Source organism: Trachypithecus francoisi, unplaced genomic scaffold (genome assembly GCF_009764315.1).
Source record: "Trachypithecus francoisi isolate TF-2019V2 unplaced genomic scaffold, Tfra_2.0 Lachesis_group6, whole genome shotgun sequence".
NCBI lineage: Eukaryota > Metazoa > Chordata > Mammalia > Primates > Cercopithecidae > Trachypithecus > Trachypithecus francoisi.
In genome coordinates, this window is record NW_022681471.1 from 77,797,484 (window position 1) to 77,820,009 (window position 22,526).

Genomic DNA, 22,526 nt, shown 5'->3' on the forward strand with positions numbered 1-22,526 from the left:
CAAATCTTCAATTGCAGTGCTGAAGACCATCAAAGGATGTCATGAGTTTCAGCTTCAGGAGTATGAAGACAAAGAAGCAGCTGCCCAGAAGGACACTGAAGTGGAGGTCCCACCCACCCAGACAGAGGCACAGGTCAATCCAGCCCAGGAGATCAAGAAGCAGGCTCAGCCAGCAGAGATGCAGACTGAACTTGCCCAGGAGATGGCCAATGCACAAGCTGAGCCTATGGAAACATAGGATGAACCAGTTGATGCAAAAGCCATGCTGGCCCACATGCAGTTCAAGCTAGCCAAGCTAACCACAAAGCTAAGACAAAGGCCAATGCAAAAGCTAATATGGCCCTGGCACTAACTGAACCAGTTGAGGTACAGGCTAAGTTACCTAAAGTAAAAGTCAAGCTGACTCTGGTGCTCTCTGTGACTGAGGTACAGGTGAACTCACCCAAGGCAAAGGTCACACTAGCCCCGGCACTTGTTGAACCAGCTGAGTCACAGGCCAAGCCAGTCAAGGTGCAGGCTGAACCCACTGAGTTATGGTTCAAACTATGGGAGGTGCAGGCTGAGGAACAGACTGAAGCAGCCAAGTGGCAGGCCAAAGTAGCTGAGAAACAAGCCCAGCTAGCTGATGAGCAGCCTAAGTTACAGGCCAAAGCAGCTGAGCAGCAGGCCCAGGGGCAGCCTGAGGCACAGGTGGAAGCTGCCAAAGGAGCAAACAGAATCTGCTGGAAAACAAGTCAAACCAGCCCAGGAACCAGTTAAGGAACAGGTAGTGGCACAGGTCAAATTAGCCAAGAAGCAATCCAAAAATGCCAATAAACAGGCTGAGGCACAAGCCAAGTTATCCAGGGTGTAAGTACAGTCTGTACCATCCCAGGTGCAAACTGAGGCAATGGCCAAGGCATCCAAGGAACAGGCTGAGACATAGGTCAAACCAGCTGAAGTACAGACTCAACAAACCAAAAAGCAGGCCAAGCCTGTTAAAAAGTAGGCTGAGGCACAGACTGAACCAGCCAAGGAACAGGCTGAGCCATATGAGGAACAGGCCATACCAGCCAACAAGCAGGCTCAACCACTCAGGAAGGAAATTGAGCCAGGTGAGAATCAGGCAGAGGCACAGGAGGAGCTGACTGAAGTCCAGGCAAAGAAGCAGGCTGAACCCCCCAAGATTCAGGATGAAATCTGTGAGGTATAGACTGAGCTGGGCCAGGCACAGGCTAAGTCAGCTGAAGAGCACACCAGAGAGCATGCTGAGCTACAGACCGAAGTAGCTAAGATCCCAGTTGAGGTGACTGAGGCTCAGGCCAAACCAACTGAGGAGTAGAGCAAGGAACAGCATAAACTGGGTGAGCCAACCAAGCCACAGCCCAAGCCACCTGAAAAGCAGCCTGACCCAACAAATGTACAGGCTATGCCAGTCACCACGGCACTATCACCATCAGAACCTATTGCATGCCCCAAGGAATCAAGCCAGCCAGCACTGAACCACAAACACTCAGGTTTCTGTCATTCTGCAGGTCAAGTCAATCATGTCCAGCTCATCCTCAGAGATGGGTCTGAGGCACCAAAAATCCTTCTCCTCCAAGTTGAGGTGACAGATGGAACTGGCCAGGGAGCCCTCACAGGCATCTGCTCAGACAGTGAAGCAAGAAAGAGCACAAGTCAATGCCTGCATGCAAGGTTTGACATGTTCCACTCTGCTATCTATTGCCTTCTCAGCAATTTAAAACCTCAGACCATAAGGACCCTTAGGGAGGTTAACAACCCATTCTCTTGCTAGAGTATGTCAGGATCTTTAAGGGTCCATTTTAAATGGGCAAAGGGAGTATCTAACTCATTCTGAATCCTGGGCATCCTTTTGGAACTGTTGGGTGCTCGTTAGTAAAGAATCTCACCAGCTGTGGTTGGGTAGGCAAGTGGGCCACACAGGGCTGCAGGGTCTGAACCTGGCTTAGGGTACCATGGAACGGCATACTGGTGGGGCTGGCTTGCTTCTCTGGATTCTGCCTTCCTGCTGTGCCAGATGCCTACTGGCTCCATAGTAGAACCTGGCTTCTTCTATAGGGGTGAGGCCAGCCCATTTCATCCTTCTATGGACTGGGACTAAAAGTATGCATGACTAGAAAGTAGGTAAGAGAGAGAAAGGGGATAAGTTTGGAGTAGTTGCTCTGCATCCAGGGTCCCCCACCCACCCTACCCCATAAAGTGTGTAGACCACAGGTATTTCCAGAATGGTTTCCACAGCTTTAAGAATGGCAGTTTGGTTTCAGGCAGGAAATGGCCATTGTTCAGTTTGACTGCAGGCTAGTTGCTAGAAGAGACCATAGCTTTCAGTTGGTTCAAAATTTGTATCTTACAGAAGAGGAAGAAGGCCCAGTGTCACATAGTACATTTTAATTCTAGTGGCAGAGCCAGGTCTGAAAAACAGTAGTCCAGATTCTATAATTTTATTCTGGATATTTTTTCTTCAGGAAATGAAGGTGAATTATAAACAACCAAAGTCTGAGAAGGGGTATTGCATAGTGATTTAAGACACGGCTCCAGAACCATCTTGCTTCTATTCAAATATCAGTTCTTGTTGCTTTGAAGCTGTGTGACTTTGTGCTCTTTACTTATACCCAGCCTGTTTCCTTATCTTGCAAATGAGGATATTAATATCTAAGACTATTACAAGGATTAAATTATATAATACATTTAAGAGCTACTAAAGGACCCCTGGCACAGAGTATGCACTCAATGACATATTAGCCAGTATTTTCTGGCAAACTTGGTGAGGTATATTTTATTTCAAATAGGGACATGTGAGATAAACATACTCATCTAGGATGTGGCTGAAGATTCAACATAATAACTGATGTGTTATGTGATCTTGGATGGGCAACTTTATTTCTCCATGCCTCTGCTCTTCATCTATGTAATGAGGATAATTACTGATAAGAAGTGATAGTGAGGGTTATATATAACACTACTTTGGGGAATAAAAAGAAGTTCACAGGGGTGAGGAGAAGAATGGTTATATAATTGATAGGGTGATTGGTTGGAAGTGGGAAACACATTTAGCATAGGAGAATTCAGACTTGCAGTGATCAAACCACGTTTGCCTTTTCCACAGAATAGAGAAGTATAGGGCACAAGGGAGTAAATCCAGGATTCTCGGTTCTCAGCCACATAATGGCATTGAAACTGGCTCAGGACAGTTATGTCAAGCTGGGAGGGAAAGAAAAGTGTATTCAAAGACTTCACAAGTCCTCTTCTATCCCCATCATTGACACTTCTTTCAGACTTTTATGTTCTTTAATGATTCTCTCAAACTCCCAGTGGTCCAAGCATATAGCACATAGCCTGATCCTCTTGTTATTCTCTTTCTCTCCCCTCATAATTCCCCTATATCCACTGTCACTCACATCCATGCCCCACCATTATGCATAGGTCAGGCCCTCATCAACTCTCACCTGGACTAATATATCCTAATATAGCTTCTCACAATTCTATCCTCCCTAATGGACAGACAAATTTTCTCAGATAATAGGAGTTTTAAAATAAGAGGCAAAAAGGAGAAATTATTGTAATGAATAATGAGGAAACATTTTCCTGGAATCTAGAAAAGAGACCACAGGTGAATAGTGATCAAAGTGCTCAATAGGGAGATAAAGTAAAGCATCTGAACACATCGTAGTAAAATTTAAGCATATTAAAAAGAAAGAGAAAAAATGTAAAAGCTAGCTGAAGAAAGAAAGCTCATCTCCAAAGGAACAATAATCAGATTAAACTCAAACTTCTCAACAGGAATATGGGATGCAAGAATTGTAGCTTCTATGACACTGTTCTAAGCACTTTACATATATTAAATCAATTCCCTAGAAAGTCTATGGAGTAGGTACTGTTATTATTCATTTTATAGATGGAAAAACTGAGAAAGAGAAAGGCTAAATAGCTTATACAAGTTTATACATCTAGTAAGTGGCAGAGCCAGGACTTACTTAAATCCAGGCAGTTTAGTTCTAGAATCCATGCTTTTAACCACTATACCAAATAGCCTGTATTGAAGTAACATTTGAGAAGATTTTAAATGAAATAATTTTACGCTTTTGGTTCTCATCAAAATAACATAAACTCTCATTTCTCTGATCTTTCCCTATTACTACACTTAAAAACTCTGGAAGTAACACAATAGACAATTATAAAAGAACTCAGAAAGTTGAAAAGAGGAAGGCAGACTGACTAGATATTTCAATCTTGATGAATGACAATGCAGTGAATTCCCTGAATTTTTCTTTTTTTTTTCTTTTTGTATCTCTATATATCCTAGGCTGGGCACTAGAAGGCCCAACAGAACTGCCAACAGTAACAGATTTTGTTATTGTTGCTGCTGTTGTAAGATAGATGTTGTGGTCTATTTTTTGTTAGAATAGATTTTTTAAGACTAAAGAAAAGATTGTTCTCTCTAGCCAAAGGAAAGGGAAGGGAACAGCAAAGCAAGATAGAAACCTTTTTTTTTTTTAACAATGCCAGCCATACAACAGCATAACAGAGTGGACAATCCTCTTTATTGTGGTGCCAGCAGAGATCAGATAGAAAGTATTATTTCCCACTCTTCACCTAGTCAGCAGGCAGGCCCAGGTGAGCTCTTTCTGCCTCTACTAGGAGGGTGCCCGCACACACAAGCAGGGAGTTCTAACTCCTGTACCTCACCCAGTAGCAGCAGGCAGAATCAGGTAAGTGCTTTCCTCCCATGTCAGTATGGTCAATAGAGAAGGAACAGAACGTCCATCTCCTTCCCCACAGCTGGAAGCAGTAGATGCCCCAGGGTGGTGCCCCCATCTGTAATAATTCATTGCCAGAGGAAGCATAGTGAAGAGTTTGGACTCTCACCCCTGTTCAGTGGTGGTAGGCAATGCCCCTCACTTTTACAACTAGAGAGTAAGAGGAGAATTTAGGAAAAGAAAGGGAGATTCTTTAAACCTGCATAGGAAGTACTGGGCAGACACCTGACAGATCCCAAAATGAAACTGATCAGAATCAAGATCCAAAAGGTATGAGAACTGAACCAAAGTATGGAATGCCATCCAGACTTTCAGAGTGGCCTCTGAGTGACACACAAACTAAACAGACTCAAATAGAAATACAAGGGATAGGAAATTTGTAACATTGAAACCACAGCTCTCAAAAGTAGGTCAGGATTCAGTTTAAGTTCACTGTTTCTTTGTTGACTTTCTGTGTTGATTACCTGTCTACTGCTGTCAGTGGAGTATTGAAGTCCCCCATTATTATTGCGTTGCCATCTATCTCACTTCTTAGGTCTTGTAGTAATTGTTTTATAAATTTGGTAACTCCAGTGTTAGGTGCATGTATATTTAGATTGTGATAGACCTTTTGTCATTATATAATATCCTTCTTTGTCTTTTTTAACTGCTGTTCCTTAAAGTTTGTTTTGTCTGATATAAGAATAGCTACTGCTTTTGGTGTCCATATACATGGAATGTCTTTTTCCACCCCTTCACCTTATGTTTATATGAATCCTTATATGTTAAGTAAGTCTCTTGAAGACAGCAGATACTTGGTTAGTGAATTCTTATCCATTACGCTATTCTGTATCTTTTAAGTGGAGCATTTAGGCCATTTACATTTAGCATTAGTATTGAGATGTGAGGCACTATTCTATTCATCATGCTAGTTGTTGCCTGAATACCTTTCAATTTTTTTTTATTGTGTTATTGTTTTATCAGTCCTGTGAGATTTATGCTCTAAGAAGGTTTTATTTTTGTGTATTTTGACTAAGAAGGTTCTATTTTCATGTATTTTCAGATTTTGTTTCAAGATTTAGAGGTCCTTTTAGCAGTTCTTGTAGTGCTGGCTTAGTAGTGGCAGATTCTGTCAGCATTTGTTTGTCTGGAAAAGACTGTATCTTTCCTTCATTTTTGAAGCTTAGCTTCACTGAATACAAAATTCTTGACTGACAATTGTTTTGTTTAAGGCTAAAGATAGGACCCCAATCCCTTCCAGCCTGGATTTCTGCTGAGAAATCAGCTGTTAATCTGATTAGTTTTGCTTTGTAGGTTACATGATACTTTTGCCTCACAGCTTTTAAGATTCTTTCCTTCATCTTGACTTTAGATAATCTGATAAATATGTGCCTAGGCAATAATCTCTTTGCAATAAATTTTCTTGGTGTTTTGAGCTTCTTGTATTTGGATGTCTGGATCTCTAGCAAGGCCGGGAAAGTTTTCCTCAATTATTCCCTCAAATATGTTTCTCAACTTTTTTTAGATTTCTCTTCTTCCTCAGGAACACCAGTTATTCTGAGGTTTGGTCATTTAACATAATCTCAAATTTCTTGGAAGATTTGTTCACTTTTTGAAATTCTTTTTTCTTTATCTTTGACAGATTTGGTTAAATCAAAACCTTGTCTTCCAGCTCTAAAGTTTTTTCTTCTATTTGTTTAATTCTATTATTGAGACTTTCAGTTTTATTTTGCATTTCTCTAAGTGTGTCCTTCATTTCTAGAAGTTGTGATTGTTTTTTATTTATGCTGTCTATTTCTCTGGAGATTTCTTTATTCATATCCTCTAACATTAAAAAATTTTTAAGTTGGTATTCACCTTTCTCTTGTGCCTCACTGAGCAGCTTAATAATTAACCTTCTGAATTATTCATCTGGCAATTCAAAGTTTCATTATTGGTTTGGATCCATTGATGGTGAGCTAGTGTGATCATTTTGGGGATGTTAAAGAACATTGTTTTGACATATTACCAGAATTGTTTTTCTGGTTCCTTCTCATCTAAGTAGACTATATCAGAGGAAAGATTTGGGGCTCAAGGGCTACTTTCATATTGTTTTTGTCCCACAGGGTGCTCCCTTGATGTGATGCTCTCTCCCTTTCCCTAGGGACGGGGCTTCCTGAGAGCCAGACTGCAGTGATTGTTATTTCTCTTCTGGGTTTATCCATCAATGGAGTTTTCAGGCACTGGGCTGGTACTGAGGAGTGTCTGCAAAGAGTTCTCTGATGTGATCCATCTTCAGGTCTCTCAGCTATGGAGACCAGCACCTACTCCAGTGGAGGTAACAGGGGAGTGAAGTGGACTGTGTGGGACCTTGATTGTAGTTTTGTTTAGTGTGCTGTTTTTCTCTACTGTTGGTTGTGCTGGCTGTAAAATTGTCATGTGGATAGCCTCAGGACCTCTGGCTAGCCAGGATGTTACAGGCAGTGGGATTAGCTGTTGATTTCTCCTCTCATGGGGCAGGGTTGTTCTGTTATGAGTTGCTGTAGTGGTTAAGTTGGTTGCCCCTAAGCTAGGAAGTGGCACTTTCAAAAAAGAGCATCAGCTGTGGTAGTATAGAGAGCATACAAGCTTACCCTAGGGTTGCCTGGATAAGTACTTGGGTTTCTCAGGTAGTGCATGGGGCCATACAGCTCCCAAGAGATTATGTTTCTTGTCTTTGGCTACCAGGGTAGGCAAAGAAAGACCATCAGGTGGGGAAAGGGTTAGGCATATCTAACCTTAGGCTCTTCTTTGGTGGGGCTTGCTGTGGCCACTGTGGGGGATGGGGGTGTGTTTCCCAAGCAGATGAAGTTATGTTCCCAGGGGATTATGGCTGTCTCTGTTGTGTTATACAGGTCACCAGGGAGTGGGGGAAAGCCAGCAGTGACAGGCCTCGCCCAGCTCCTATTCAGGCAGAAAGCCAATCTCACTCCTGCCATGCTCCCCCAATGGCACAAGTTTATATCAAGGCAGCTGGTGAGCAGGGCTTGGAACTTGCCCCAGGCTACAAGCATCCTTGCTGAGAAAGCAAACGGATTTTCTTGCTGAGAAAGCAAACAGGGTTTTCAGCTTTGCCCCTCCTCACTGTGGCTTCTGTGCTCTTATCTGTACTTCTTGTTCACCCCCACCCCCAGATTCTGCCCTGGAAAATTTGCATTTGGTCAAAATTATTACAAAGTTCAGCTGGAAGTTTCCTTCTCCCTGTAGTCTTTCCCCAGTTCCACTGGCAGCCCTCCCCAAAGACCCCTGTGAGATAACGTCAGAAATGGGTTATCTGGGCTTCCTTACAGGCCAGGAGTGCCTACAGGGTCCTTCACACTGCTTCTTCTACTTTTGTATTTTGCTTGGCTCTCTAAATTTGTTTCAGTTCTAGGTAAGGTTAAATCCTTCTCCTGTGATCTGGATTTTCAGGCTCCCCACTGAGGATGTGTGTTCAGAGGCAGACTTTCCCCCTCTCACACTTTGGGCACTCAGTTTTCCAGCTCCTTCTTGGAGTTTGCCACAGCACACTGCTTCTTTTAAAGGGTCTGTGAATTCTTTGGTTTTCCTGGTATGTTTCTGCAGTAATTCTTAGAGCAAAAGTCTACATGCTCTTCTGTCCATCCAAGTGAAACCTGCATCTTGCCTCCTATCTACCACTGTCCTAAAAGTCTAAAAAGAAAATTATTTTTGAGAGAATAGATGTGATTCTTACTATTCATGAATTAATGTTTGTGCATTAGTCACAGCAATACAAAGTCTTCCCAAGAATGTGAGTGTAATTTTTATTTATCATCCATGTGTTTTCATATCCTTAGAAGCACAATGTATACTCAATCAATGTTATTACACTTTGGAACTACTAATGGAATTATTATTTTTGTTTGTTTGGATCATAAAGGCATAGTAATATTTCGATTTTGCAAGTTTACTCCCAACAATTCTGGGTATTTAGTAAGCCCTTTAAGCTAATTGTAAAAGATAAACATAATCACAGAATACCTGTAAACATATTCACACTCTTCTCAGAAAGTCTGTCCTTGTAGAAATCAGGCTCTTTGTCAAAAGTGATTGACAAAATCAAGTTTGGTGTCATGTCCTGAAGCTGAGAGGATGTTTAACCTAGCCTGAGAAAACAGGCCCCTACTTCACATCTGCTATCTTTGTCAAAAAATCCTACAAAAAATATGAAACCTCAGAACTTCTCTTCAGAAAAGGTGGAATCCATTGAGTTAGAGCAGAAACAAACTACTGTAACCCAACCTCACACCGCAGCATTTAGTGGAGTCCCCCACCTAGTACTGTAGAATCAGAAACAGGAGCTGATTCTAGCCACAGGGTGCTCTAGCTTTCTCCTTAGCAAGACCGTATCCCCATAGACACCAAGTGAGTCAACCAGAAAGCCTGCAGCTTGCAGAGAAGGGTTCCTAGAAAAGAAGGTCTGGCACAAGGCCCTGTCCTCTATCCTGGTTCCTTTGAAAGCCAGCAAAAAATGATACTGGGCCGTAAACTGCTTCTTACACTCTGTGCCCACAAAGATGGGAAGCCAGATTTATGGAAGAAAAGGATGAGGTTTCTCTCTATGTCCCAGTTTTCCCTACATCCCCTAAAATAGAAGGTTAGATAGGCAGAAAACAGTTTTGCCTGGCTCTTAATATCTAAATCCTTACACTACTAACTTACATAGTATACCAGGCCATCTAATGTTAGCAGCTACCATTTGTCAAGTAACTACTCTGTGCCTTGTCAATATCTACACACTTTACAAACATTGTCTCATTTAAATTTGATTTTCACAACAACCCTCTAAGATAGGTAATACTCTAAGCCTCATTTCACAAATGAAGAAACCAAGGTTAAGAAACATGCCCAAGGTCTCATAACCTTGAAGTGATAAGGCTGGGATTTGAACTTACATATGACTTCCACTCTGCTGTGCTCTCTCTAATACTGAAGACCTGCCTATCTCTTTGCCACTTCTCCTACCCAACCTCCCATCTCCAGCAACCCCACATATACTATACCTTATTACACTTCCACGATCATCTGCTCAGAATATCATCTATGAAACCTTCTCATCTCAACTACCGGCTTTTTGTCTACTTATTTTGCTAGCTATTGAGAGAAGTATATTTATGTCTTTTGGCTTACTAATCATTTCTTTTAGATCATTTCATTGGTCTAAGCTGCTTTTAAATCTGTCTGTTGAGATGTTTATTTCAATTTTTATACTTTTTTCCTTCTAGAATTCCCATCTGGTTCTTTCAAATAGATTTTAGCTCTCTGGAATTCTCCTCATTTCATCTATCTTTTCTCTTTTTCTTTTCTATTTTTGTGAACATATTAATCATAATTATTTAAAAGTCCTTGTCTGATAACAGTAATATCTGAAACATCTATGGGTCTGTTTTGTTTCTATTGGCTATTTTTACTCTTTCTCTTTCATGGTAAACCAGAATACCTCTGGTTTCTGGGGTGTTAGTTCTCCAGGGTTTCCAATGGAGAATTTGGCATGTTTACCCTTGATGGATCCAGAATTTGAATCCTTGACTTCACACAGTTTAATGACAAAATCTTCACTTTACTTTCTGAAAGCTTTCTATTTAGCTTTTTAGCCTTCTAAGCTCCAGAATTTGGTAAACATCTTAAGGCGAAAACCAGCTATTCATAGGCTCAGTTCTCTGCCTTTCCCATGTACCTGGGCTCTGTCATATTCTCCTGTTTTGTTTCTCCAGCACCAAGGCACTACCAAAAGCTCTGTTGGTTTCTCTAACTCTCAGCAGCAGCCTTCTGACTGGAGCCATGTCTGTGTTTTCAGCCTAATGCAAACCAGAAAGCAGAAAATACCCACAGAGGAAAAATAGCTGTACAAATGTTAGTTTACCTCTCTGCAGATTTTACAGGCTCATAGGAGACAATTGAATCATGGGGGTGGTTTCCCCCATACTGTTCCCATGGTAGTGAATAAGTCTCACAAATCTGATCATTTTATCAGGGGTTTCCGCTTTTGCGTCTTCCTCATTCTCTCTGCCTACTGCCATCCATGTAAGATCTGACTTGATCCTCCTTGCCTTCTGCCATGATTGTGAGGTTTCCCCAGCCACAAGGAACTGTAAGTCCAATTAAACCTCTTTCTTTTGTAAACTGCCAAGTCTCAGGTATGTCTTTATCAGCAACGTGAAAACAGACTAACACACCAACCTACACCATCCTACCTCGGTCTTAAGATGCATGCATGCACACACACCCTCACCTACACTATTTCCCATTCTCTGATTTTGCAACTTGCCTTGCATCGTAACATCAAATCTAAAATGGTCTCTCTGACATTCCAATTTCTTTTTAGTAGCAACATAGCAACAATATTCTGTTGTCTTACTTTGAACCGTGATTAGTTAAAATCCCCAGATATCATGACTCCAAAGAGTTGCCAGGCTAGGCCTCCTCCTTTACTTCTCATGGAATTCATTTAAAAAAAAATTATTTTAGGTCAGGGTACATGTGCAAGTTTGTTATATAGGTAACTTGTGTCTTTTTTTTTTTTTTTTTTTGTAAAGATTAGTCCATCACATAGCACTAAGCTTAGTACCCAATAATTATTTTTCCTGATCTTCTCTCTTCTCCCACCCTCCACCCTCAAGTAGGCCCCAGTGTCTGTTGTTCCCCTCTCGTGTCCACGTTTTCCAATCATTGAGCTCCCACTTATAAGTGAGGGCATGCGGTATTTTGCTCGCTGTTCATGCAGTAGTTTGCTAAGGAAAATGGCCCCTAGCACCATCCATGTTCCTGCAAAGGACATAATCTCATTCTTGTTTATAGCTGCATATTACTCCATGGTCTACATGTACATTTTCTTTATGCAGTCTGATTGATGGGCATTTAGGTTGATTCCATGTCTTTGGTATTGTGAATAGTGCTGGGGTGAATATACACATACATGTGTCTTTACGGTAGAAGTATTTTTATTGCTTTGAGTGTATACCCAGTAATGGGATTACTGAGTTTAATAGTAGTTCTGTTTTTAGCTCTTTGAGGAATCACCACACTGCTTTCCACCATGACTGAACTCCCACCAACAGTATATAAGTGTTCTCTTGGCAGACAAGTCAGCTCAGGGGAGGCGGCAGCAGCGCGGCGGCGGGGGTGTGGCCCAGGCCCCAGCCCTGCCCAGGGCAGGGCCGCAGGGCGGACGGGTGAACCCTGGGCGAGGTGGCCTCTGCTTGCGCGGTGTCGCCGCGCCATTGTTGGGGGAGGGGGCTGCTGCTGAGCGAGGCGGAGTAGCGGACGAGCAAAGGCGCCAACGGGGGCGGAGAGGAGCGGAGGCGCCCCACGGGGAACACGCTGACTTGTTGCGTGTCCCTCAATGCCAGCTCCAAGCTGGGCCGGCGCGCGGGTCCGCGCGTCCGACATCTGCGAGGCGGCGTCCGGGGACGCGGTGGCGGTAGTGCCTGCTGCTGTGGAGCCTGCCGAGTTTGATTTCGGAGAAGATGAGGGCCACCACCTGCAGCACCTCAGCGACCGCGAGATGCCGGAAGATTTAGCTTTGGAGTCAAACCCTTCTGACCATCCCAGGGCAAGCACAATTTTCCGGAGCAAATCTCAAACGGATGTGAGAGAAAAGAGGAAGAGCAATCATTTAAACCATGTATCTCCAGGGTAGCTTACTAAAAAGTATAGCTCACGCTCAACGATATTTCTACATGACAGCACAATCAACCAGTCTAATCTTAGAATCACAGTAAAATGTGTGACCTTAGCAATATATCACCACATAAAGAACAGAGATGCAAATAGATCCCTAGATATTTTTGATGAGAGATCACATCCACTTACACAAGAAAGGGTTCCAGAAGAATAGTTTAAGTATGATCTTGAGCACAAATTTATTTACAGATTTGTTCATACTCCTTTTAGTGCCGCACAGCTAACAGCTGAATGTGCAATAGTAACTTTGGTTTACTTAGAAAAAATTTTAACTTATGCTGAAACCGACATTTGTCCCACTAACTGGAAAAGGATTGGTCTGGGAGCCATTTTTCTTGCCTCCAAGATTTGGGACGATCAGGCTGTATGGAATATGTACTACTGCCAGATCTTCAAGAACATTACAGTTGAGGACATGAATGAAATGGAAAGGCATTTTTTTTTTTGGAGTTTCTTCAGTTTAATATTAATGTTCCTGCCAGTGTTTATGCCAAATACTACTTTGACCTTCACTCCTTAGCAGATGACAATAACCTGAATTTTCTGGTCGCTCCTCTTAGCAAAGAAAGAGCACAGAACCTAGAGGCTATTTCTAGATTGTGAAGACAAAGACTTGTGTAGAGCCCCTATGAGAAGGTTATATGAGGGGTTATAACGTCACGTCATGGCACCTTTATCTACAAAGATTGGAGAAATATCACCTTTCCTGCTCAAAACCCGGCAAAATTAGTGTTTTCATTAAAAGGATGGATCTCGAATTTAAGAGATTTATGGACAACAAGGATTATACTCCATAGAAAAGAATGGGACCCTGTCAATGCAACAAAACATTCTTCTGTCCTTTTAAATTTAAACAGAGTTACAAAAACCACTCCAAAGTGAAGGTTCCTTCCACACACAAGTATTTGTTTACTATGTTGGCCAATAGCTGTGAACTATGTAAGGTTTTTTAAACAATAGTTTTAATTTTTAGACTTTAAAGACACTAACCATATAACTTTTATGGTTTTTCCAATTTTTCTCCCTCCCCACATTTTGCTGCATATGCCTTTAGAATCAATGAAGCATTACTAAAACATGGGACTCAAAGCCACTTAGGAGCAGACTGCACCATAGTTAGGTATTGAAGCGTTCTTCCTCCCTACTATTACCATTGAAGCTGCTAGTCATCGGCAATCATTTTAAACCAAAAAGCTGCTGGATAACATTTGTCATTCATATTCTTTGCAAACATTACTTTAGCATTTTAGCATGTTTGGGGCATAAACAGAGGCAGTATCAGTTATTGGTATCTACTTCTTTTATTTATTTATTTATTTATTTTTTATTATACTTTAAGTTCTGGGGTACATGTGTAGAACGTGCAGCATTTTACACAGGTATACACGTGCCATGCTGCACCCATCAACCCGTCACGTACATTAGGTATTTCTCATAATGCTATCCCTCCTCTATTCCCTCACCCCCCAACAAGCCCCGGTGTGTGATGTTTCCCTCTCTGTGTCCATGTGTTCTCATTGTTCAAATCCCATTTATGAGTGAGAACATGAGGTGTTTGGTTTTCTGTTCTTGTGTTAGTTTTCTGAGAATGATGGTTTCCAGCTTCATCCATGTCCCAGCAAAGGACATGAACTCATCCTTTTTTATGGCTGCATAGTATTCCATGGTGTATATGTGCCACATTTTCTTTATCCATTGATGGACATTTGGGTTGGTTCCAAGTCTTTCCTATTGTGAATAGTGCCACAGTAAACACACGTGTGCATGTGTCTTTATAGTAGCATGATTTATAATCCTTTGGGTATATACCCAGTAATGGGATTGTTGGGTCAAATGGTATTTCTAGTTCTAGATCCTTGAGGAATCACCACACTGTCTTCCACAATGATTGAACTAGTTTACACTCTCACCAACAGTGTAAAAGTGCTCCTATTTCTCCACATCCTCTCCAGCATTGTTGTTTCCTGACTTTTTAATGATCACCATTCTAACTGGCATGACATGGATTTGCATTTCTCTAATGACCAGTGATGATGAGCATTTTTTCATATGTTTGTTGGCTGCATAAATGACTTCTCCTACTTCTATTGGGATCCATGTTGCATTTCTTGTAAACTAAGAATGATGCATCTAATTTTCTGATAATTTTTCCCTTGTTAAATAAATGTATTAATAGATATTTTCGTAATGCCAACCAACATGGTGGCTTAGTGATGACGGAAAAAAAGTAAAGTGGTTTTAAGCCGTAATACAGCTTGGGCCCTCGAAGGCACTGAAGCATGAGTATAAATGCCATAAACCTTTTAAAAAACATCCTTTGAAAGTTTTTTTTTTTTAAGAGATGAGGTCTTGCTGTGTTGTCCAGGCTGGAGTGCAGTGGCTGTTCATAGGTGCAATCACGGTGCACTGCTGCCTAGAACTTCTGGCCTCAAGCCATCCTCTAGCATCAGCCACATGAGTGGCTGGGACTACAGGCACACCCGGCACTTGTCTCCTGAATAGTAAACTTTTAATTTTTTTGTTTCAGTCACTTTCAAAGATAGCAGACATTGACTGAGGCAAACAATTAAAAGCTTTATGTTCAAAATTTGCAAAATGAAGCTGAGTGTGGTGGTGCACACCTATAGTCCCAGCTACTTGTGGGGCTGGGGCTGGAGGACTGTTTGAGGTCAAGTATTGGAGGCTGCAGTGCACCATGATGGTGCCTATAGGAATTGCTCCTGCACTCCAAACTGGACAACATAGTGATACCCCATCTCTTTAAAAAATGTAAAATTAAATGCAAAAGAAATGGACTGGACTTAGTGATTCACGCCTATAATCTCAGTACTTTGGATGGCTGAGATGGGAGGATTGCTTGAGCATGGGAGTTCAAGACCAGTCTAGGCAACATAGTGAGACCCTGTCTGTAAAAAAATAATGATAAATAAAAATAATTAGCTGGATATGTTTGCATGTGTCTGTAGTCCTAGCTACTCTGGAGGCTGAGTTGGGAGGATCACTTGAGCCCAGGAGATCAAGGCTGCAGTGGGCCATGATCATGCCACTGCCCTCCAGCCTGGGTAACTTCCAGACCCTGTCTAAAAACCAGAAAAAGAAAAAGAAAGGAAGAAAGGAAGGAAGGAAGGAAGAAGGAAGAAGGAAGGAAGGAAGGAAAGAAAGAAGAAAGAAAGAAAGAAAGAAAGAAAGAAGAAAGAAAGAAAGAAAGAAAGAAAGAAAGAGGAAGGAAGGAAGGAAGGAAGGAAGGAAAGAAAAGAAAGAAAGAAAGAAAGAAAGAAAGAAAGAAAGAAAGAAAGAAAGAAAGAAAGAAAGAAAAGAAAGAGAGAAAGAAAAAAGAAAAGTTTTTGAACAAGTTTTTGTAAAGGTTTGTGGTTTGTAGCAGCTATACAAGGTTTAAAATCACACTAAACTTTTGAATACCTTGTATCTCCATAAAATGTAGATTTTAAAAGTAGCTCCTCTTTTCAAAAGTAGCTACTTGCAGGGCTCTGCTCTATATGCTTTGATCACCAAAGTTTCTTTAATGTAAAGGAAGATTCTGAAGAGCAGTGTTAATTAACATGTAATAAAAGGAAATGGACCCTAATGATAGAAGGTGGTATGAACAGCTCTTTTATCATCCTACATGTTACCAAGCTGTAGGTGTCCCATTAAGTCCTGCTATTTAAGAAACTACTTACGTAATCCTTAGGAAGTCTTACTTCAGGCTTTAAAAGGCAAGGAGCAAATAATTTTAGGAGACTGATAATAATGCCACCTAAATTTGAAATATTGAAAAGAGATTGGTGTTCTAAACTAGGTGAAATCTATTTCTCCTACTTTCTCCAATATAATCATAAGAATCTTGCTTATAAAAAAAGCATTTCTGGACCAGGAATACTTCCTCTAATATAGCAATGCTTCACATCATATTGTGCTGCAGTTTATTATTTTTGAAAGACACAGACATAAACAATAAATAATGGTATAAAAATATTACGATCTACCACCTCAAAAAAAAAAAAATTTGGAGTTCAGAGTTTAGAGATTCAAGTATTGATTGCAGTTTTATTTTGAAAAGAATGCTGCAATTTTATGTGGTTTTAATTTCTTATGTTTATATTAAAAGAAAAGCTGGCCAGTCATGGTAGCTCACGCCTGTAATCCTAGCACTTTGAAAGGCTAAGGCCAGCAGATTACCTGACGTCATGAATTCGAGACCACCCTGGCCAGCATGGGGAAACCCCGTCTCTATTAAGAATACAAAAATTGGCCGGGCATAGTGTCGTGCGCCTGTGGTCTCAGCTATTTGGTAGGCTGAGGCAGGAGAATTGCTTGAACCTGGGAGGCGGAGGTTGCAATGAGCAGAGATGGTGCCACTGCACTCCAGCCTGGGCAACAGAGAAAGACTCTGTCTCAAAAAGAAAAAAAATAAAATAAAATAGAAAAGAAAAGCTAATGAGCTCTATTTTAATTTTACAAGAGAAATGTTCTCTTTTCTCCACAAGCTTGCCAGTATTTTTTATTTTTTTGATATTTTAATAATAACCATTCTGACTGCTGTGAGATGGTATCTCATTGTAGCTTTGATTTGCATTCCTGTAGTAATCAGGAATATTGAGCTTTATTTCATATGCATGTTGGCCACATGTATGTCTTCTTTTGAAAAGTGTCTATTAATGTTCTTTGCCCACTTTCTACACTTTTTAATAGGGTTGTTTGCATTTTTCTTGAAAATTTGTTAAGTTTCTTATAGATGCTGAATGTTAGACCTTTGTATGTTGCATGGTTTGCAAATATTTTCTCCTGTTCTCAAGGTTGTCTGTTTACTCCGTTGATCGTTTCTGTTGCTCTGCAAAAGCTCTTTAGTTTAATTATTTCACATTTGTCAATTTTTGCTTTTGTTGCAGTTTCTTTTCGTGGATTCATCATGAACTCTTTGCCAGTTCTTATGTCCAGAATGATATTGCCTATGTTGTCTTCCAGGGTTTTTATAGTTCTGGGATTTGCATTTAAGTCTTTAATCGATCTAGAGTTGATTGCATAAGGATGAGGTCCAGTTTCAGTCTTCTGCATATTGCTAACCAGTTATCTCAGCACCACTTATTGAATAGGGAGTCCTTTCCCCGTTGCTTTTGTCAACTTTGTCAAAGTTCAGATGGTTGTAGGTGTGTATCCTTATTTCTGGGTTCTTTAGTCTGTTTAATTGGTCTATGCATCTGTTTTTCTATGAGTACCATGCTGTTTTGGTTGTTGTAGCCCTGTAGTATAGTTTGAAGTTTGGTGATGTGATGCCTCCAGCTTTGCTCTTTTTGGTTAGAATTGCTTGGCTACTTGGGATCATTTTTGGTTTCATATGAATTTTAAAATAGTTTTTTTCGTTTTCTTTCTTACTTTTTTTTTTTTTTTTTTTGAGAGGGATTCTCACTCTGTTGCTTAGGCTGGAGTGCAAAGGCACGATCTCAGCTCACTGCAACCTCCACCTCCCGGGCTCAAGTGATTCTTCCACCTCAGCTTCCCAAGTAACTAGGATTACAGGCACCCATTATCATGCCTGGTTAATTTTTGTATTTTTGTAGAGATGGGGTTTCACCCTGTTCAGACTGGCCTTGAACTCATGATCTCAGGTGATCCACCCTCCTCAGCCTCCCAAAGTGCTGAGATTACAGGTGTGAGCCAATACATCTGGCCTTAAAGTATTTTTTTCTACTTTGGCGAAAAGTGTCATTGGTAGTTCGATATAACATTGACTCTGTAAATTGCTTTGGGCAGTATGGCCATTTTAATGATACTGATTTTTCCTGTCCATGAGCATGGAATGATTTTCCCTTTGTTTGTGTCATCTCTGATTTCTTTGAGCAGTGTTTTGTAATTATCATTATAGAGATCTTTCTCCTCACTGGTTAGTTGTATTCCTAGGTATTTTATAATTGTTGTGGCAAATGTAATGCGATAGCATTCCTGATTTGGCTCTCAGCTTGACTGTTGTTGTCTAGGAATGCTAGTGATTTTCTTACATTGATTTAGTATTCTGTAACTTTATGAAGTTGTTTATTAGCTTAAAGAGCTTTTGGGCTGAGACTATGGGGATTTTCTAGGTATAGAATCATGTTGTCTGCAAACAGGAATAGTTCAAATTTCTCTCTTCCTATTTGGATGATTGTGATGGTTAATATCGAGTGTCAACTTGATTGGATTGAAGGATGCAAAGTATTGCTCCTGGGTGGGTTTGTGAGGGTGTCGCAAAGGAGATTAACATTTGAGTCAGTGGACTAAGAGAGGCAGACCCACCCTCAATCTGGGTGGGCAGCATCTACCAGCTGCCAGCATGCCTAGGATAAAAGCAGGGAGAAGACATAGAAGGACCTGAATGGCTACATCTTCTGGCCTCCATTTTTCTCCCGTGTCAGGAGCTTCCTGCCTTAGAACATCAGACTCCAAGTTCTTCTTCTTTTGGACTCTTGGACCTACACCAGTGGTTTGTCAGGGACTCTCTGGCCTTTGACCACATACTGAAGACTGCACTGTTGGCTTCCCCACTTTTGAGGTTTTGGGACTCAGACTGGCTTCCTTGCTCCTCAGCTTGCAGACTGCCTACTATGGGACTTCACCTTGTGATTGTGTGAGTCAATACTCCTTAACAAACTCCCTTTCATATATACATCTATCCTATTAGTACTGTGCCTCTAGAGAACCCTGAATAATACAATGCCTTTTTTTCTTTCTCTTGCCTGATTTCTCTGTCTAGGACTTCCAATAGTATGTTGCATAGGAGTGATGAGAGAGGGCATCCTTGTCTTACGCTGATTTTTAAGTGGAATGCTTCTAGCTTTTGCCCATTCAGTATGATGTTGGATGTGAGTTTCTCATAGATGGCTCTCATTCTTTTGAAATATATTCCTTCAATAAATAGCTTATTGAGAGTTTTTAACGTGAAGGGATGTTGAATTTTTTCAAAAGGATTTTTGCATCTGTTGAGATAATAATGTGGTTTTTGTCTTTAGTTATTTTTAAGTAACGAATCACATTTATTGACTTGCATATGTTGAACCAACCTTACACCCCAGGGATAAAGCCTACTTGATTATGATGGATTAGCTTTTTGATGTGCTGCTGGATTTGCTTTGCAAGCATTTTGATGTCTTTCTAACTTTTTGATATGGGCATTTACTGCTATATATTTCCTTCATAACACTTTCTTATCTGTGTCCCAGAGATTCTGGAATGTTATATCTTTGCTCTCATTAGCTTCAAAGAACTTCTCAATTTGTCTTAATGTTATTATTTACCCAAAAGTCATACAGGAGCAAGTTGTTTAATTTCCATATTATTGCATGATTTTGAACATTTTTTATTCTTTATTTCTATTTTTATTGCACTGTGGTCTGAAAGTGTGTTTGGTATGATTTCGATATTTTGCATTTGCTAAGGATTGTTTTATGTCCAATTGTGTGGTCTATTTTAGAGTATGTGCCATGTGGCAATGAACAGAATGTATATTCTGTTGTTTGGACATGGAATGTTCTGTAGAGGTCTATGAGATCCATTGGTCTAATTTTGAGCTCAGGTCCTGAATATCTTTGCTAATTTTCTGCCTTGATGATCTGTCTAATACTGTCAGTGTAGTGTTCAAGTCTCCCATTTTTACTGTGCCACAGTCTACATCTCTTTTTAGGTCTCTAAGAAGTTTCTTTATAAATCTGGGCACTACTGTGTTGGGTACATATATATTTAGGATAGTTAGTCTTCTTGTTGAATTGAATCTTTTACTATTATGGAATGTCATTTTTTGTTTTTCTTTTTAATCTTTGTTGATGTAAAGTCTATTTTATCTGAATTTAGCATTGCAAGCACTGCTTTTTCTCTGATTTCCATTTGCTTAGTAAATATTCCTCTATCCCTTTCTTTTGAGACTACGTGTGCCATTGTACGTGATATGGGTCTCTTAAAGACAGCATACCATTGGGTATTGCTTTTTTGTCCATCTTGTCACTCTGTGCCTTTTAAATGGGGCATTTAGCTCATTACGTTCAATGTTAGTATGGATATGGGTACATTGGATCTTGTCATTTTGTTGTCAGCTGGTTACTATGCCAGCTTATTTGTGTGGGTGCTTTATAGTGTCACTGGTCTGTGTATTTAAGTGTGTTTTTATAATGGCTGGTGAATTAGTCTGTTCTCACACCACTATAAAGAAATACCTGAGTCTTGGTAACTTATAAAGAAAAAAGGTTTAATTTGCTCACCATTCTTCAGGCTGTACAGGAAGCAAGGCAGCATCTGCTCAGCTTCTGTGGAGGCCTCAGGAAACTTACAATTGTGGTGGAGGACAAAGGGGAGCCAACACTTCACATGGTTAGAGTAGGAGGAATCAAGAGAGGGGGGAGGTACCACACACTTTTTAAACAACCAGATCTCACCATCATGATAACAGCACCAAGGAGATGGTGTTAAACCATTCATGCAGGATCCACCCCCATGATCCAATCACCTCCCACCAGGCCCCACCTCCAACATTGAGGATTATAATTGAACATGACATTTGGATGGAGACACAGATCCAAACCATATCATTCTTCCCTTGACCTTTCCCAAATCTCATGTCCTTCTCACATTGCACAATACTATCATGCCTTTCTGACAGTCCCCCAAAGTCTCAACTCATTCCTCATTAACTCAAAAGTCCAAAGTCTCATCTGAGACAATGCTAGTCCATTCTGCTTATGGGCCCTTAAAATTTTAAAAAGCTAGCTACTTCCAAGATACAATGGAGGAATAAGCAGTGGTTAAATATTCACATTTCAAGAGGGAAAAATCAGATCAAAAAAAGGGCTACAAGCCCCATTCAAGTCCAAAACCCAGCAGAGAGCCATTAAATTCTAAAACCACAAAATAGTCTCCTTTGACTCCAGGTCACACATCCAGGGCATACTGGTGCAAGTGGTGGGCTCCCAAGGCCTTGGACAGTCCCACCCCTGTGGTCTTGCAGGGTTCAGTCGCCACAGCTGCTCTCAAGGTCTGGCATTGAGTGCCTGCAGCTTTTCCAGGCACAGAGTGCAAGCTTCCAATGAATCTACAATTCTGGGGTCTGGAAAGTGGTGGCCCTCTTCTCACAGCTCCACTAGGCAGTGCCCCAGTGGGGACTCAGTGTGGGGAATCCAAATCCACATTTCCCTTCCTCACTGCCCTAAAAGAGGTTGTATATGAGGGCTGTCCCTGCAGCAGACTTCTGCATGGACATCTAGGCATTGCCATAGAGCTTCTGAAATCTAGTTGGAGACTCCCAAGCCTCAACTCTTGCCCTCTGTACACCCACAGGCTTAGCACCACATGGAAGCCACCGAGGCTTGTGGCTTGAGCCCTCTGGAGCAGCACCCTGAGACATATCTGGGGATCTTTTAGCCATGGCTGGAGCTGGACTAACAGGAACACAGGGATCAGTGTCCTAAGGTTGTGCAGGGCACTGGGGCTCTGGGCTCAGCTCACAGAACCATTCTTCCCTCCTAAGTCTGTGGGTCTGTGATGGAAGGCACTATGACAAAGGTCTCTTAAATGCCTTCAAGGCATTTCCCAATTGTCTTGGCAATTAACATTCGGCTTTTCTTTAGTTATGCAAATTTCTACAGCTAGCTTGAATTCCTACCCCAGAAAATGTTTTTTTCTTTTCTACCACATGGTCAGGCTGCACATTTTCTAAACTTTTATGCTCTGCTTCCCTTTCAAATATAAGTTCCAATTCAGATCATTTCTTTGCTCTCCCACATATGAGCATATGCTGTTAGAAGCAGCCAAGACACATCTTGAACACTTTGCTTCTTAGAAATTTCTTCCACCAGATACTCTAAATCATCACTCTCAAATTCAAAGTTCCACAGATCCCTAGAGCAGGGGCACAATGCTGCCAGTCTCTTTACTAAAGCATAGCAAGAGTGACCATTACTCTAGTTCCCAATAAGTTCCTCATCTCCATCTGAAACCTCCTAAGTCTGGACTTCACTGTCCATAGCACTATCAGCATTTTGGCCACAACAATTTAACAAGTCTCTATGAAGTTCCAAACTTTCCCTCATCTTCCTGTTTTCTTCTGAGCTCTCCAAACTCTTCCAA

The 22,526-nt window shown here is 41.0% G+C and overlaps 1 pseudogene; it reads left to right on the forward strand.

The window, feature by feature from the left end:
- The first annotated feature begins 1,595 nt into the window (after positions 1-1,595).
- On the forward strand, positions 1,596-13,095 carry LOC117077754 (annotated as a pseudogene).
- Positions 13,096-22,526: the final 9,431 nt, after the last annotated feature.